Source organism: Ambystoma mexicanum, chromosome 8, assembly GCF_040938575.1.
Source record: "Ambystoma mexicanum isolate Mex_15411 chromosome 8, UKY_AmexF1_1, whole genome shotgun sequence".
In the NCBI taxonomy this organism is placed as follows: domain Eukaryota; kingdom Metazoa; phylum Chordata; class Amphibia; order Caudata; family Ambystomatidae; genus Ambystoma; species Ambystoma mexicanum.
In genome coordinates, this window is record NC_090929.1 from 402,999,119 (window position 1) to 403,017,368 (window position 18,250).

Here is an 18,250-nt window from a genome sequence, read left to right on the forward strand (position 1 = left end):
AAAACACTGATAATGTACCATTTATTATTTTACTATCCAAAATGACCAGATTAGGATTCCAAGATGGCGGCAGGTGGAGGATGACGTGTGTGAGCGTCTCTGTCCCCATCGGGCAGCAATTGAAGCCAAAAATAATGCAATGGCTGTTGAAGGTGTGAAAGTCCGCACTACAGGGGTTTTCGCAGAGGGAGATTGCGAGAAGCAGAGCTGAAAGAGCGTTTGGAGGGGAAGCAGCAAGAAGTTACGGGAAGCGGCCCGCTGAGAGATGGACAGGTCATGCCCCGCTGCTAGGACAAGGAGATCCCGCCACGGTGTGGATGAAGGAGGGACGGTACAGATCTCCCCAGACTGATGGATTGTGAAGAGCAGTGCTGTGACCAGAGTAGGGGGAGAGCGGAGATGAGGTAGCGCCTGGGTCCAGAGTAAGAGGGGGGGTGATGAGAGGAGTGAAGCCGGAGCGGTAGCAGGGGAGGCCCCCATGCAACACCAGTGCGGAAGAAGAAAAGTATCTGGAGTGGGAACCCCCAGAGCGGACCCGGTGAGCCTGAGGAGGTGGAAGGGTGGAGGGAGCGGAACGGAAGCCCACCCACCCACACTGCACTGTTCTGGAAGGGAGTCTGACCGTGGGAGAGCCAGTAGAGGTGGAGTCACAAGACCCACTGCCCACAGGCAGACGCCAAGGGCAAGAAACAAGACTATTGCAACCAGCAGAGCCCAGAGGAGACCTTGAGGAGATTACTGCCCCCGTCCTGGATCGGTGGGGCAGAGGTGCGGCAGGTGGTGCCAGCAAGGGGGATGAAGAGAAGAGAACCAATGAGGAATGGCCTCTTGGCATAGCTTTGCAAATAACAAAGAGAGTCCCATAACACTTATGCGGCTGAAGGGAACCAGCAATAAGGATGATTCCAGAATGTGGAACAGGGCGGATGGAAGGAAATAGAGCATGGTAGGACCACGGGGAGTGGCCTCAGTATCAGAAAATATCAGGCATGCAGGAATTTACAGGTAGAAAGCGCAGATACTCAGGGTGGTTAACTTAGAGGAGAAAGAGGGCGTGGGAAGACGTGGGAATGGATAACTGTACCGACAAAAGGCAAGGGGGGAACAAGGCGTGAAGGAAAGTGGCAGACCCAGTACAGTAGACAATACATCAGGGTAGACCATGGAATGAGAAGAAGCGGACATACTTTGAACCTCGGTGTTGGGGTAAGACTTATACATGTTTCAACGTAGCCTGTGGCCCAAGGGGTCAGGGGTGCTGGTGGGGCTTGGAATCTAAAAGTGGGGTTTAGTACTCCCCACAAAATTTCTCTGAGATTTACTGGGGGCCAGGCACGGCAGGCAATACGTCCGAACGATCCTAGTAACCTGTGCCTTCCCCATGGGATGGGATGGATGGGGGTAGGGTAGGGGTAGGGGTAGTTACAGTTGAGGGTTTTACTTTTTTGTTGGGGGAAGTTGTGGGAAAAGGGAAGGTTGTGGGTTATCAGAAGGGGGAGGACGAGGATATCAAGGTCAAGGGGCAGTGGGGAAATTCAGGGTTCTCGATAATGGGAAAGTCCCTTAAGGTACTGTTGTTCAATGTAAGGGGACTTAACAACCCTGTCAAGAGGAAGATGCTAGAATGTTTGGTACAGGGGAAAATCCGGATATTGTCATGTACCAAGAAACCCATATACGCAAAAGTGATAAAGGGAAATGGAGGATCAAGGGGAACACGGGGGAAGACAGTTTGGGTGCTTATAGCATTACACGATAGCCTGGGGGGCGGGTTTTGGAATCCCGCTTAGATCAGGAAGAGAGATCTCTGTTTCTGAATGTCATTTTAGATTCGCACATCATGCTGGCCACAGTATATGCCCCTAAATGGGTCAGGATGGTTTCTTGAGAGGGGTGCTATCAAGGCTGGAGGATTTTGCCAAGGGGGATATCTTGGCAGGGTATTTTAATAGGACATGGGTGCCACAATTTGACAGGAGCACTAGAACTACACAACAAACCATGGGCCAATCCAAGGCTCTCAAGCTAAAAATAAGCATGATGGCCCTTCACAATGTTTGGCGATCAGTAAAGGGACAGGCACAGGGATTCACCTATTATTTGCATGTATATTCATCCCTCTCCAGTATAGACTATATCTGGGCTTCCACAGGATTGGTGGGAAAAGCAAATAGAGTGGAGGTGGGATTTATATCCATGTCAGATCATGCCCCTTTGTCGATGTCTATTACACTGGGGTAATTCCGGGGGGATCTCTGGAAGTGAAAGTTCCCATCAGAACTACTGCACGTTCGAGTTCAGGCTGAGCTCATCAAAGATAAGAGAGAACAATACTTTGCAGAGAATAAGACCCCAGACACAACACCTGAGATGGTTTGGTATGAATTTAAGGCTGTATTGAGGAGCCAGGTGATAGCAATTGAGGCAGTAAGGGATAAACAGTGGTGGCATTGGGAGACAGAGCTAGTGGGGAAGCTTAAAGTTATTCAAGGGAAACTAACTAAGGTAACAAATAAAAAACTGATGAGTGCAATGAGGCATATTCATGGTCAATTAGAGATGCTTCGTACGAAGCAAGCCGAGAAAGCGTTACTATATATGAAGCAATGGTATTATTATGTGAAGGCCAACAAGGCAGATAGGCTACTGGCTAGATAGTTGAAGGGCAAGGGCCGGTCCAGGACGATTATGAAATTTCGGAATACAGCTGGGGAAGACAAGACAATGTACGAGGAAATAGGAGATGTATTTTGGGAGTATTACCAATCCTTATACACATCTGACAACCCCTCAAGTGCCAGGCAGGAGGAGGTTTTTTCAGGGGTATCGCTTCCACAACTTTCGGAGGTAGAAAGGGAGATGCTAGATGAAGACATCCGAGAAGAAGAGGTGAGAAAAGCGGTTGGATCTCTTCCAAAGAATAAGGCCACGGGCCCGGATGGGTACCCAGAGGGCTTCTATAAACAGTATCAGGATATATCAGCCCCATGGCCTACAAACCTATTTAACACATTCAGGTCAAGGGGCCATATTACACAGACAATGAATGAAGCCAAAATGATGTGCTTCTTAAGCAGGGCAAGGACCCCACATCTCAGGGTTCATATAGGGCGATAGCATTGCTCAACCTCGATGCTAAACTGTATTCTGAGATCTTCGCAAGCAGGTTGACAGAACTGTTACCGAAACTAATAGGACAAGACCAATCAGGGTTCATACCACAGAGACCAACACATGATAATACTCTCAGAATTTGTCACTTCATAGAAAAATGTCCATGATTAAGAACTCGGAGCTGCTGGTATCAATAGACGTAGAAAAGCTGTTCGACAGTGTTGAATGGTCATTTTTATTCATAATCCTCCTCCCCCTCCTGGACAGGGCATTTTCCTGCTGCGCTGGCTAGCTTAAATGTTCTACAAAATAAAAACAAAACAGGACACAGATAATAACCGGTCCCCTGACCAGCAAGATTTGAATAACACACTTCCCAAATCCTTGCAATCATTACACAATAATGAAGTGGTCTGTTTTAGAAATTATGAACCTTTTAAGATTAAGACAGACCAGTCTAGAAAACTGCTGAATATTTCTCAATACGCTTTGCAGCCAGAAGCTGAAGAGGGCATAGCGCCAGTAATAGAGTTCCTGTTTAAGCACGAATTATAGTGCCTATGTCTGTAGCCCCTGTAGCATTACAATTCTCCTGGTTGAGAAGTCATGAAGGAACCAGTATATATTTATTCAATCTATACTGATTGAGTATTATAAGGGGCACTCCTTGAATAAGGCTACTCTCTGTAAAAAGGAGGGCCGAGGGAACTATCCCACAGAGTACTAAGGGATTTACTCCAACGCAGGAGGTCTACAATTAGATGAGAATTATCAGCCCAGGTTTGATAAGGGCGTAAGTGAGGCTGAAACAAGTGTCACTTGTGGGCAATTTTTTGAATGGCACTGCACACAATATAATTCTTCACCTTCATATATGTCTTCTGACCACAGTGTTCCTTGACAGGAATAGCAATTCTTTACTGAACTCAGAGAAATACCTGCCGCATCATTCGGGTGCATTCTCAATGTATTATTTCTAAGGAGCAGGTATACCTTAGGACACCCAGTAGGAGCGACGGGCAACAAATATAAAAACCATTTGGTGCAGAGTGACAAGTTTCTATACCCAATAGTTCTTTGAGTAGATTTATTCAAGGTCTAAGAGCTGTAAATATGGTTCTACGTGAAAAGACCTAAATTTAAAGCTCTCAAGAGAAAAAGACCAATTAATGACCGATTTTCTATTGATCGTAAAACCAGTATTGTAAAGGTCTTTTTCTCTTGAGAGCTTTAAAATTAGTATTTATTATATTCAGCGGGTTTCAGCCCCTGAATCTCCAATTGTGGCATTTCCTTGAAATCAGTTGTTTTGCTGCCCGAACCCCCATCCCCGAGCCGCCGCTCCCTCCTTCCCCACCCGACTCCCCGACCCAAAACACAGCCATACATCACACACACCAACTCACACATGCACACACTCGCTACCCATTCTCCTGGAACTGCGTTTCCGCGTCCCACTGAGCCTGTCAGCCCCTGCGTGCACTCGTGTGCGGCAGGTGCATGACAGTTTGATTAAGAAAGACCGCTCCATGCAGTCACGGAGCGGTCTTTCTAAAAAAATCTTTTTTCCATTTGGATAAAAAAGGTCATTTGACCTAGAATGGTAAATACAGTAGATATTCCTGCCTAAGTGGTATTCCACCGTGCTACTATCATATCCTGCATGCCAACACCTACTTCACACTTTACTGTGGTAGATTTGTGTTCTGCTTTCCTCTCCATTCCCATAAACCTAGAGAGCCAGAGTTTAATTCACATTTTTCTGCTGTGTAATTTAGTGTCACAGCATAGTGATGGTCCATCTGGCGTTGATTGAAACATTCACACGTGAATTTGCTGACACATCTAGTCTTTTTTCCAATATGGCACCTCTGGTGTCTTACTTGTTTCCAGTGGGTGTGAGGATGTCTGCATTGCAACCCTACTACCTACTTTGGGTAAGACGTGAGTTTATTCCTCTCCTGTTTTCCCCCTTCTATTTGTATTTTCTTTAGCATTTCTCTCCTACATTCTTCAGATTCTTTTCCCGGCCCTGTCTCCTGTTTTCCCTTCATTACCGCTATTAGCCGCACCGGTTATCTACACTGTGCTCAGCTTTGTTGCCTATTCAGTTGCATCTCCTTTTCCTTGCCTGCTGCTTGTTTGCTGCTTCTTTCCTTCTGCTGACATCTCCTTTGGACAAGCCCTGGTGGTATCTCTCTGGTAGTCCTCCTGTTTCAATCCATCTCTCATTATCTGGAGCTAAATACAAGACAACCCTGCCAAGACCTATTTGAACTTTTGAGCCATATTATGATTGTTTTTTTTTCTGCCCATACTTCGCTTTTCCGCAAGAAGGCTATTTCTCCAGTGGTCCGTTCTGCATTGCCTTGAATATACTTAGGCAGGCACTATGGTCTCTAGCAGGGACAGAACATTTCTCTACGATAGGCGACAGTCCGCTAAAGGCAGAAAACGTACACAAGAGAAACAGGTCTCCATCTGAATCATCACCTCAAGATCAAGGTGAACCAATTGATCATAATCCTGAGATTCAGTCCACGTGGACGAGGCTTCCCCAGGTGTACACAGAATAACCTGCACTCTTCTCACAACAGCTTAGGAAGGATGTAGATCACATTAGGTTTCACGGAAAGTCAGTGTTGTTACAGAACATAGACAATTTATTGTTAGCCTTCCCATCATATGATTCATGGAAAGAAGATACCCCGATCTTACTGATTGCATAGGTGAATAAAGGGCAAAAAGCATCCAATCAGAAGTTTCAGTTATACAGAGAAAGAGTAAAATATTTAGGACATGATTTTATGGTAGTACACAGAATTGCAGCCACCCACAGGAAAGAGGTTGTGCACAAGATCCCCAAGCCTCAGCATGTCACACAGAGGAGAACATTTTAAGGTATGGTGGGTTATTGTAGGTACCTGGAGTGAGGTTATGCCCAAATAGTTAAACCACTACAGCACTATACAAAGACCAAAACATGTGAACCGCTCCAATCGACAGTAGAGGCAGAATAGGCAACATCAAGGAAGAGGTAGCTGAAGCACCAGCTTTAGCTCTCTCTGATTATAAGAAGAAATGCATACTGTATTGTCATGAGAGAAATGGATTTGCATCAGGAGTATAAACACAAACACATGGTCAGCATTTGATGTCTGTCTCATGTTGTAGCAAGGACTTCGATGCAGTAGCTGCAGGAATTCCTCCATGTCTCGGCTCAGTGGTTGCTGCAACCAAATCAGGCCAGCTATATAGTTCTGGGGTCCACTTTAGAAGTAGCATTTCTTCATTCAGTGGTTACATTATTGTTGAAGACCGAAACACAACACACGTATGTGCACTGATCAAACAAATATGTGGTATTGCTTCTAAATTCCTCCACCATTACTCTCAGCCGCTGTCCTGTGCTGAATCTGGCATGCTTGCTCACAGTTCCAACAGATGGAGAACCACATAACAGTGACCCGCATGATTGTGTGGCTGTTACTTATTACCTCTTGGCATTGCAGAAGGAAATGTCTGATACACCAATACACAATACTGATCTAGTATATTTCATTGATGGTTTTTGTTATAGAGAGAACGATAATCTGGGATCAAGGTACAGAGTATGTACTGTAGGAGATGTTGTTGGAATGGGAAATTGCCCAATGTGGCATCAGCACAAGTAGCAGAATTAGATACACTGACACGTGCTTACAAGCTGGCAGAATTCCGAACACTAAACATATACACAAACTTTCATTATGCATTTGGGGTTGTGCACGATTTTGGTCAATTGTGGAATCAGGATCACTTCCTGACATCATCTTGTTTACCCATCAAGAATCATGCCAATCTAAAAGCTTTGTTGGAAGCTATATTGTTGACCTGAAAGCCATAATCAAATTTGCAGCACATCAACCATACAGTAGGTTGCTTGCAGAAATAATTTAGCAGACTTAACTGCTAAACTGGGGGCCATATTCGGGTCTTAGTATTTAAAGGAGCATCAGAGTAACTTCCCTTCCGAACACTTGAGGAATTAGCCCATATCCAGGAAGCATTTCAGCCTTGGCCCAAGCTTATTGCAGGCAATGTGTTATCTGTCAACAGAATAATATCAGGATACATTTTGCACTACACAAGGAGCAAATCCACCACCGTATGGTCCTTTTTGGCAAATTGCAAGTCTCCTTTATTCACTTACCCCAATGTAATAATTAGCATTATGTTCTGATTGTGCTTGACATTTTCTCTGGCTGAGTGAAGCATACATGTGCAGGAGTGCAGACACCATCTGCATTGCCAAAGTGTTTTTGAAGGACTTTATGCTTACCTTTCGGAATCAATCAGTATAAACATTTATAAAAGGTACCCACTTTGCCAGTTAGCTCATTAAGGAGCTCTACGCACTGTTGAACATACTGCATATGCTTCACTGCCAACACCATCCTCAGTCAACAGAGGCCGTTGAAAGCCAAAATGGAATCATCAAAAATAAGCTCTCCAAGTGGTGCACTAAGACTGGTCTCAAGTGGTTAGAAGCGTTTTCAGTAGCGTTGCTTATAATCAGAAGCACTGCAAATGAAGACAGGACTGACCCCCCATGAAATCATTTATCGGTGGACAATGCGTTTCACCTCCTTACTGCGTGTGAAGAACGCACATGTCAAATGACTTTCTCCTTAAGTATTGCAAAACATCGATATCTACTATTCAATGTGTTCATTTTTTGCAGTTGGGGGAAGCCTTACCAGAGGAACCAGAAGTCAGCGTAGGGAGTTTTACATGGTGCTGCAGTTCCAGTGGAAGACAGCATTAGAACCCAGCTGGCGAGGTCCCTTCCAGGTACTGTTAATTACTGTCTTCTGTAAAAGTCAGGGATATTGCCACCTGAGTGCACACCTCCCAGTGCAAAAGGAGCTTTGTATCCAGGAATGAGGCCTAAAGGTTGTTTGGCCCACATAGTATTGGGACTTTATTGGGTACTGTTCAGCCAAAGGGAGTTTTTCCTCTCACAAGGCTATAAACTATCTCCAACAAGACACAGCCCTGGCAAGACTATAGTCTTGCAAATGTAGTGACCACCTCAGACCCGTGAGAGATCTTATGACCCTGCCAGCTCATAAGATATACGTACTTTGATGTGGGCACATATATCTTATAATCTGGCAGTGTGGGCCTGGGATCTGGAGGGATTCTGGAAATGTAGAGTGGGCCTTATTTGGTATTTCTTCCAAAGCCTATTGTCTCTTTAATCTGTATGTTATAGATGGCAGTCAGCATATGAAGAGAAAATGATCTTTGTTCACAAATGGGGCAGTAAAGGTATATGTGTGAGACATGACACTAAACCAATCAGGTATCCAAATGAGTTATAGGAGGGTAGACGTCACAGAAGGGTGGGCATGGTGGCAACAACCGGAATGTGCAATATAGTCAAGGAAGAAGTAGAAAGTTGTGGTGAAGCAAATCACTATAATGACTATTATTGTCATTTGGTTGTTTATATGAATTTAAGGAATCCAACACTAATGAACCAATTATGTGTAAATGAAGCCTAGTTACTCTGTCGTCTCCAGGTTGATGAGAAAGAGCACAAACCTTATATTATTCAACCTTCAGTATCCCACAAAATTATTGTATCTGAATTTCAAAGTGCGACTAGAATTGCTCCACAATCTATCCAGTATGGTATGGCTACTGAGATAGACAGGTTAGGGTATACATATACCATTGGGAATGCATGCACCTCAATTTCTCTATCTGTCTTCCAGGAGACATGCCTGTTCCCTGATTGCTAAAGAGGAGCAGTGAGTCCATTAGCGCAACAGTGGCAAGTATTATTGTTCAGTAGGGGTAAGAAGGAATTTTGTGATAAGGTGTTGGATGGGGAAAAACAGTCCTTGCAGCGCAGAGTGTGCATGGAGGCCAGTCACTCCGTGATCGCTAAGGTTGTCTCGAATGAGCCACAGGGCTTAATATTGGGGCACAAATCACGAAAACTGATGTAGGTTAGCTCTGCATAATATCCTCTCACAGCTCAAATACCAGACCTGTACTGACTCAGTTAATCTGGAACATCACAGCTCCAGCAACAGCACTAGAATGGGACTTTGACTGTGGCGAGTTGAAAAACTACCTGAACAGTGAACTTGCAAGCATCAGGGAAGATCTGAGGCATCAAACCTGGCCATGGGAACTTGGCAAGAACTCCAGTATCTTGTGGCCATGGAGGAAGATGTGGAGGAATAGCAGTTGGAAATGCAAGGGACTGCTGTGCAACTATCTGGCCAGGGGTCCAGTTGATGGCGTGTGGGCCCTGACAAGGAGATTGTACCAGGTCCATGGGCGGACTGTAACTGCGACTGCGTAACCCTTTGTAAGGTGTTGGAGGTAAAACCTTCCAAAAAGTCCACCTTGAGAGCCGACGACTGCCCCAGGAACAACCCCCTATTTGTGGAAAGGATTAGGCATCAATTGGTTATTATGGTGCTTTCAGTCACCGCAGCTACAATGTCACAGCAAGTTAGCTCGCAGTCAGGTCCTGATAGTGGGAACTCAAATATGTTGGGAGGGATTTGTAGAAGTTATTACTCTTCAAGGCATAGTTCTGTTTCAGGCAAATTGTAGCTGCATAAAAATGGTAGCATTGTCGTCAGTAGATGTTCATTTCCCACTCAGACACCATTCCTGGACATACAACGTGTTCTGGCCAGCCGAAAGGACTCAAATGATAAGCTTACATCCTACATGGAACGGAATTGGACCCATTTGATCCTCATTGGTTTGAGCACATCCTAGTAATGCTACCACAGCTCAAGAAAATGAAAGAGGTTAAAAAAGAATTGCATGAATTAAAGATCATATTTAAGAAAGAGAAACAAGCATTTCAGATGGCACACCGGTGGTCCACCTCCTCAGATATGTTATTCAAGAGCAACCTTTAGTCCCAACCGCCATGATCTTGATGCTGTTTTCTGTTCTGCTAGAAGATATATTCTCATGTTGCCTCACGCGTAGAAGTAGTAGGAACGCGGTAACAGTGATAGCCTCCAGACCCCCACCAGGTGTGGATACTACATTCTTCTATTCTGATATATGGTTTGATGATGATGTACTTGATGAACAAGATACAATAAAGAAAGGGATTGACGCACTGATGAATATTAAAATATAGAGAATTGAAGGCCTGTCTGTATAGGCCCAGTTCCCTTGAAACCTGCACTTTTGTAACAGTGTGAGGGACCAGTTCTCAACCTGAAATTAAATGTTTTGATGTTTTCCTCTGGTTATATTGTGTTGCAGTATAGTGCAAAATGGGAGACTGTGGGAGGAGGTCAAATGGATAAAATAAATTAGAAAAAATAAATGGATGGATAAATAAATAAAATAAAATCTTCGCCCGCACGTCAAGCAATGTCACACTAGCGAATCCTTCATTATATTTCTTTCCCTCTAGCAGACATTGAGAGACGCTCATGTTTATTAAAGTTGGCTTAGCCATTACTTATTTTCCTAGTGCCCTTCCAAGCATGTGCATAAAGTAGGGGTGGAAAAGCTTAGTCTTTCAGAAACTCCTTCTTTTAGACCGGTGTGACTGCATAAACTGGCATCGACAAAATATCTCTTAGAGAGCACAAATAACAGCACGATGGGGGGGGTATGAACACTCATTAGTGGAACGCATTTGAAGAAGACTCGTCATGTGAAACGGTCACTGGAAGTAGCTGGTTCTTAAATAATTCTGGACTATTTCTTAGATTAATTTGTTTAGTTCCTCATGGGGATTTTGCCACCTTTCTGGTGTCCCTCTTCTTTCTTGAATTAGACTTTACCTCTTCGCTATGTTTGGAATTTTATCCCTTGTACTACACCTTCTTGAAGTTTCTCAGTAATATTACTTTTCCTTACTTCTGCATAGTCAATATGTCCGATATCAAATTCATCGTGTTCTAATCAACTGCCCTTCTCCTTAGATGGAATAAAGCAGTCCAAACAACTATGTTTGCTCCCTGGTTCGACTCCTGTCCTGTTGTGCTGAGCGAGAGAGGTTTGACTGCGATTTTCTTCCTTATGGGCATTGGACCCTTCACTGAGATGAATAAACAGGTTCTCAGAATTATTCTCACTTGTATAGGCACGTGTCCTCTCACTGGGGCGGGTAGGTTGATTGTTGCAGTGGTTCTCGCTCTAATGAACATTTGTTCTTTCACTGGGACGAGTAGGCTGAATGCCTTAGTGGTTCTCACTCTGATGATCACCTGTCCTTTCAGTGGGTTGTGTAGGCTGAATGCCATAGTTATTCTCATTCATATAAACACTTGTCCTCTCACTGGGACAAGTACACTGAGTGTCGTAGATACTCTCACTCTTACAAACTCTTGTTCATTCACTGGAACGAGAAGGCTGTTTGTGTCCTTCTTCCCTGTATACTCTTGTGGGTCTCCTGCCTCCCCCATTATTTTCTTGTTCATGGGCTAGCATCACTGGGTCTTTCTCCAGGATCGGGATGACACTTGGAGTCTGAACGTTTCCTGCATTCACTTCAACACTTCTTGGTGCTTTTTCTCGGTCAGGCAGGGCCAGCATTGAAATGGTCATGGAATTGTTCTTGGACTCAACAGTCCACCTTCAACTGGCCATGCCACCACTCTTATGATTCTCCTTCGCTCAGGGTCCTCTTCCCCTGCACATCTCAGCTCTTTGCATGCCTCCTGGTTACACCCACGGGCTGTATCCTTCCAACAGAGGATCGCCCTGTTCTCAGCACGTTCCTTGTCTTGGCTGATTCGATCTTCGTGGGTTTCACACACTTTCATAGGGATTCTTCCATGGTTATGTTGGCTTTCTGGGTCCTCCCCACAGGACCATCGAAGTCCCTTTTCTCTTTCCACTAAGCATTACTTCTTGTTCTTTAATTCTTCATCCACCCAGTTTCGTCGGCATTACTCGCTCACCTCACTTTTTCTTATCAGTATTTTTATCAAACATTTCTTTAATTTGAATGTGGGGTGAAATGTTACCATAACAAACAGTGGCTTGTTCTAATGGATTTCTCTGACTCGTGGATGGTACTAATTGCCCACCAGGAAAGGTTTCAGGGAGTTCCTCGAGGGAACAGGTGTGCTTTTCCCTAAAAGGGGAGTCTCTCCCAGAGAGGTCCTGCATACCGCCACCCCTAGGAGGAATGCTGTTTAGCATGCTCACCTCCCTAGCCTACAAGGAGAGGCTCCCCTCTGGGGAGAAGTGATGAAACCCTGCGATTCTTCACGTTAAGTTCACTTATATTTCTGCTGGGAAAGCCACAATGCAGTAAATGCTTCAGAAAGAAGCAAGATGAGCTAAGTTTTGACGTGAAGCAGAGCTCCCATAGTTAAAGGAGAAAAGTTCCTCAGATGAAGAACACAATCCTCAACCTCAAGACTTAAAATTAGAGGACAGACAGGTAGAGCTACAGGAAGAACTGTCAGGCACATAGAGTACTGATAAACTCTGAGAAACAGTAATTACTTGAGAGATACAGTAATTACTTGAGAGATAGTTTGAGTATGGAAGATCACCATAAGCGATAGTCTCCGGGCATTGGGCGGAGACTACTCTCTAAAAGTGTTTTTGAATACATAGTAAGGAGGGAAAACTGTAAAAAGAAAAGGGCAAGATTGTGCATTAAGTGTATGTGTTTATTTGTGGATCCACAAACTGAGTCCAGGAATCCAGAATTAAAGAGCGAATGTTATGAAAGATTTCTTAATTGTAGGTAATTTTCCTTCCATGTGGCAACCCCTAAACTTTTTGCTGTTATTTTCACCCTGATCTAGACTTTGCCAGAGAAGCGCAGCCTTCCACCGCACTCCTCTGGGCTTTCGCTCCATTCTTACGGGGAAACTGACATGCCCTTAAGACAGTCAATACCGGGAAACATTGTTTTCCGTAGTTCTTTTATCATGTTGCAGCTTTCGCGCAACATGACACAAGAGGGCCCTGTAAGCTAAGTTACTGCTCTCATGGGTCTCTAGTCACACTACAGGCCCTAGACACTCTCTTTGGATTGTTAACAAACGGTGCAAGTGAATCACGGACAGGACTGGTGGCAGCGATCGTTTCTTTGTGTTTTGAGCTCCTTTTGGCTGTTTAAGCGCGTTTCTCGCGCTTAGCCCAAAATGGTGGCCTGGCTGCCAAAATGGCCAGACCACAAGGCTCTTTGTCCTGCCCGCTGACCGTCTTGCCCCCTTCACCTTCCCCAGGTCGAGCCGACCCGGGGCCTTCCTTATTTGGGCATGTACTTTCCCGCGAAATACAGATGCTTTTGCGGGCTTCTACAGGCCTTGTGTGTGCCTCCAGGATGTGGGCTGGTATGTCTGGTCCCAATACACATCCTGGGTGCCAGAGAGTCTAGTGTGTCTTGAATGCCTGGGACCACCGTGGTCCGTGATAGGTCCACGTATGGTGTGAGTGTTTTGTGAGCAGATCTCCCATTGGGTCCTCTCTGTTTTGGCGCGAAGGGAACTCTGGATAAGAGGAGACTGGAAACACCACTACCATGTCGATCTCCTGAGTTCTCATGAACGACTGATACAGGAGCCAAGTATCCTGCAACTAAGAGGCTGAACCGAGGAATCGCTGGTGACCCGCTGAAGGCTGCTCCTCTGCACTGCTGTTGCCCGGTGAAACCATTCTGCCGCTGATCGAACGAGAAGGCCTGTACTTGTACTTCGACCATTTGGAATAGTGGGAACAACTATTCTTGGCATCTTCATCATCTCCTGCACGTAAGCCTTCGGAAGCGTCTCTGGGCCATCCAGTGGACTGACCAGCTTACCCAGGAGTCTTGCTCTGTTACCGCCGTCAGGTTGTGTTGTATTCCAAGCCCTTAGCACTCTCACACGATTCGTACACTTGGCATTCCCAGGTCTGAAGTGAGAAGCGTACATTGGGCTGAAATAGACACAGCCGCTTCGTTGCCCTGATGTGGTAACAATCTATGCGGGTTCACTGCGTCTGGGACATCCTCAACACTACCTTCTGCTGCCGCGGAATCTACACGATGCCGAGACGTCCCCTGCTCTTATCTGAACCTGCCAGCACGGAAACTGACGCGGAGAAGCCTGGGTCTGCCTGCATCGGAGACCGGTGAGTAGCAAAGCTAGTAACTGGTCGCCCTCCTGCAGTAGCCCGTAGCTTTTCCTCGCTGTGTTAAACAGCACACCTTTTTCGCACTCGCGCTCTGCTTCCGCCCGCAAGTGGAGGCCACGCTTGAGTAGCGGAGATCTATTCGCCCTCCTTTGTTCACCACTCTGAACTGCCTGACTTCCTTAAAGAGACTCCCCTTGGCCCATTGGCACCAGCGTGTGCAGGTACTTTTGAGCACAAGGCTCCACTCTTTGTAGGGCTCGGACTTCCTTCTAGTTAGGTGGCCTCTGAAGGCGAACTGGGTCTAAACGATTACTTGCACTGCCTGTTTTCCTCCCCATCTAGGTGGTCTGCATATTTTGTGCTTCTAACTCTTTAGAACCGTCGGTAATTGTATATATATTGTATTTGATGGTGATGTGTTGGTTTACTTGAGTTTTATTGTGATTCTTTGCTATGGTCAATATTACAAAGGCCTTGTAATAAATGTGCCTATATTTTTAATATAACACCTGCTTGGAGTAATTTGTAAGCGTCCTTGCTCTGTGTGCTCATTGCGGGTTTTCAGTCACCCTCACCCCTCTTGAGACCTAGTCTTGACCGCCGCGATCGCTACCTTGATTGGTCTGGCTTGTCCAGAGGTTACCCTGTTCCAAGAAACTAGGCTGGCCTTCTGAACCTCTGCCTCTCCAAGACAGAGTTCAGAAATCCATCTTAACAGCGAACAAGTTCTTGAGATCGGATGCATACGAATTGACCTAATGACAATTGATTGCGGGAGAATTGATTGCGGGAGAATTGATCTAATTTAAAAGGTCAATTGGGACATATATGAAACCCCCCGCAACCCGCACCCAATCCTCTTATATTATTTATTATCCCAAACCTACCCCACAGATATATAAAAGAACTAAAATAAAGGTAAAGGTCAATTGTGAGGTCAATTAGGACCACTTATTTTAGGCCAGTTAGGACAAAATGTAAATTTGAAAAGTCAATTTGGGTAAGACCTTGAGATCTGATCATTTATTATTTTGTCCACTTCCCCATACCTGCTGGGGGTGTTGATTCTGTTGGTGGAACTTAGAAGCTGCAGATTAGAAATCTCAGTAGGGTTTAGTGGGGTTCATCAACATCTGCAGGGCTGCAGCTGGCACCTGAAACATATCAGCTGAAAGCCCAAATGATTGAAAGCTACACAATACAACCCTATTTTGAAATACCATGTTTTTGGCATCTATTTCCGACACTAGGAGACTTAATGGGTAGGAATGGTACATTATCCTTTTTTGAACTCAGCTTAAACATTTCTCTTCAAAATTCTCAATTCTTAAAATGTTCATATCTAGGAATATTTATTTTCACACCTGTATCAGCAAGCCAAACTCATTCTCATGCCATACGTGTATGCATTTATGCAGTCACATTCTATAACCATGTATTATTCAAAGTCAATCTGTGGAATTTAAAGATTACTGTACTCCATAGGTGGCCATCTTAGTGGTAGAATGAGAAAGAAGCTGTTCCTCAGAGTTTTAATGGTTGCCTTTCAAGGGTGTGTAAATAATTGATCCCAGTGAATCTTAGATTGCAGCAACACTATTATGTTTTTAGTCATTATTATGACCCTCTTCATATGTACAAACGATATATTAGCAATTACTCAATTGGTCCAAAATACAGAGGAAGCCTGACCTGAGGCACAAGCTAGCTACCTGCTTTGTTAATACAATGATTTGAGAAGGGATAGTTCTTAGATTCAGTCGTGTTTGTTGTTTTGAACTTCTCCTATTTAGAGAACTAATTGTTTTTCGATTTTAGGTGAATACATATTTGACCTTTTTGCAGCTTGGAAAAAGATATCAGCAGCACCTGTGATCCTTGCTGGAAGCACTCAATACATTGTTATCATACTGAGGAATCGATTTACAAAGCACAGGGGCAAATGGTTAAATCTATGCAGATTTAGGGATCTTTTGTTCCGATTGTTTTAAACATGAATAAGCACATTTTGAGAGGAGTATCCCGTGGTAGATCATCAGATTGCCATTTTGCTTTTTTATGGATCTACTTCTTGGTCTATTTTTTGTAATAGATGTATACTTCTGATAAAAAAGAATAGAAATCTGCCCATCCTTTATGCATAATATCTGCTTCAGTATCTATAATAAACGTGGTTGTCTTCCCACAATTTATGGGGAAAAACAGCCTAAAGTTTAGTCATAACTGGAGGGGCGGGGGCGAATGGCACCAGTAAAATATTGTATATACACTGTGTGATGCAATATTTCACTTTGTGTTCTACATGTTTGATACCATGCAGAGTTAGCAGTCATTTTGTTTCTTCAATGCAAAACAATGTACTTTTCTATACTTGACATTAAGGTATCCCATACAGGGCGACCTTTATATGGAATAAATGGAGAGGACCAGTGCTATGGAAACTAAACGGTTACATTTGAGTTGTGCTGTGCCAGGAAAAGAAAATATGATCATTTTGAATAAACCAGTGTTTCTATTACTTTCAATTGCATATGCCCCCTTGTGTACTTTTAGCACCTCCTCATCCATATGGGAGGAAAGCCCAGATTAAAAGAGGCATCATGAGTTCCTTTAATTGTGATGTTGTTGTAATAAAACCATATTACCAAGATTGTGTGGGACCTATGCGATAGAAAACAAATGGATAATGGTGAATACGTTTAAAATGTGTAATACAGATCAATCTGTTGTTTTTAGAAAAACAATTTTGTATTGCAATTTTTTGCAAATATGTAATGTAGAGGAGCCGCCAAGTGCCCCTACTGGAAATCCTGCCCCCTTCACACATATATGTTGGAAGCCAGAAACCGTGCCATGCGTAACGCCAGCGGTTATGACTATTCCGTTGCAAATCTTTGAGAAAAGGTATTCACTAGGAAGACCCTATCAGATGTATCCCCCAATAGATGACAATCTCATGAAGGAGATCTGTGAAGGAATATGAAAATAAGAAAAAGAGAAGTTGGTGACATCACAAGAAACCAACGTGGTGCTCTAAGAAAACTGGATGAAGTAAATAATTGAGTACATTTTCATATGTGAGATAAAGATTGCACATGTGAAGAGCACTGCAGAAAATGCAAGCTGTTTAATAACTGTACAGATGCAGCAACGCAAGTAGATTAAGTGATCATAGAAGCTAGCTATACGTAGTAAATAGACTGCAGGGGGATCCGCCATTATATAGAAGCTGGACATCAGTGTCAAACTTTAGTATGTTCAACCCCATGAAGAGAAAAGCTGAAGCTGTGTCACAGCAAAGAGTTAGCCAAAACCGTGGATGAGCCTGGAAAGGCTGTCTGGCCTAATGTCAAGGCTGAAGCAGCCAGGAACTGGTTATCTAATCTTGAAGATAGTGAACGTGAGAGGCTGAATCCTCCATTGTTAAGGTGCAAAGGAAGAACACCATGAGTGGCAAGTTTTATTAATTTAAGACAATTAAATGCTGCAAAATGGGCCAAATTGCGGTCTCCTGTCACGTGAGCTATGGATGGAAATAGAAGTTGGGCACGAAGTTCCAGAACTATGATAGCACGTGCTCACACTCCAGTGCATTCTCAGAAGCAAGGATCCTTTGCAAGGCCAAGTTCAAGGACAAGCTGCATGGCAGAAGGCATGGGTGATGAGAGATGATGGGCAAATTGGGTGGGGAGCTAATGTCATGTCCACCTCCTGGCACCTGGGGTTTCGCTTACGTGCTGCTAGTGAGCCAAATGTTCCAGAAGGGCACAACCGTGCCGATCAATTGTAGAAGGCCATAGAATGAAGGGCCTTATCGTTTGAGAGCCAATGATGTACCGTGTATCTAATAGATGTTGAAGATGACTTGCACTAAGGTTGGACATGAGTTGTCCACCTGACTGTAGAAATCCAATCACAACCCGACTCCTTATAGAAAGTATTCTTAGATGTTCCTTTTTGGCGTATCACAACCCACCCCCTCAGGTTATTCTTATTTGCCATGTAGTATGACATC

General features: G+C 44.2%; 1 protein-coding gene across 1 annotated transcript in view; it reads right to left on the bottom strand.

Annotated features, from left to right (window-relative positions):
• CIMIP2A (ciliary microtubule inner protein 2A) overlaps nt 1–18,250 on the bottom strand; it is a 511,305-nt gene that overhangs the window by 201,932 nt on the left and 291,123 nt on the right. The gene's annotated exons all lie outside the window — the stretch shown is intronic.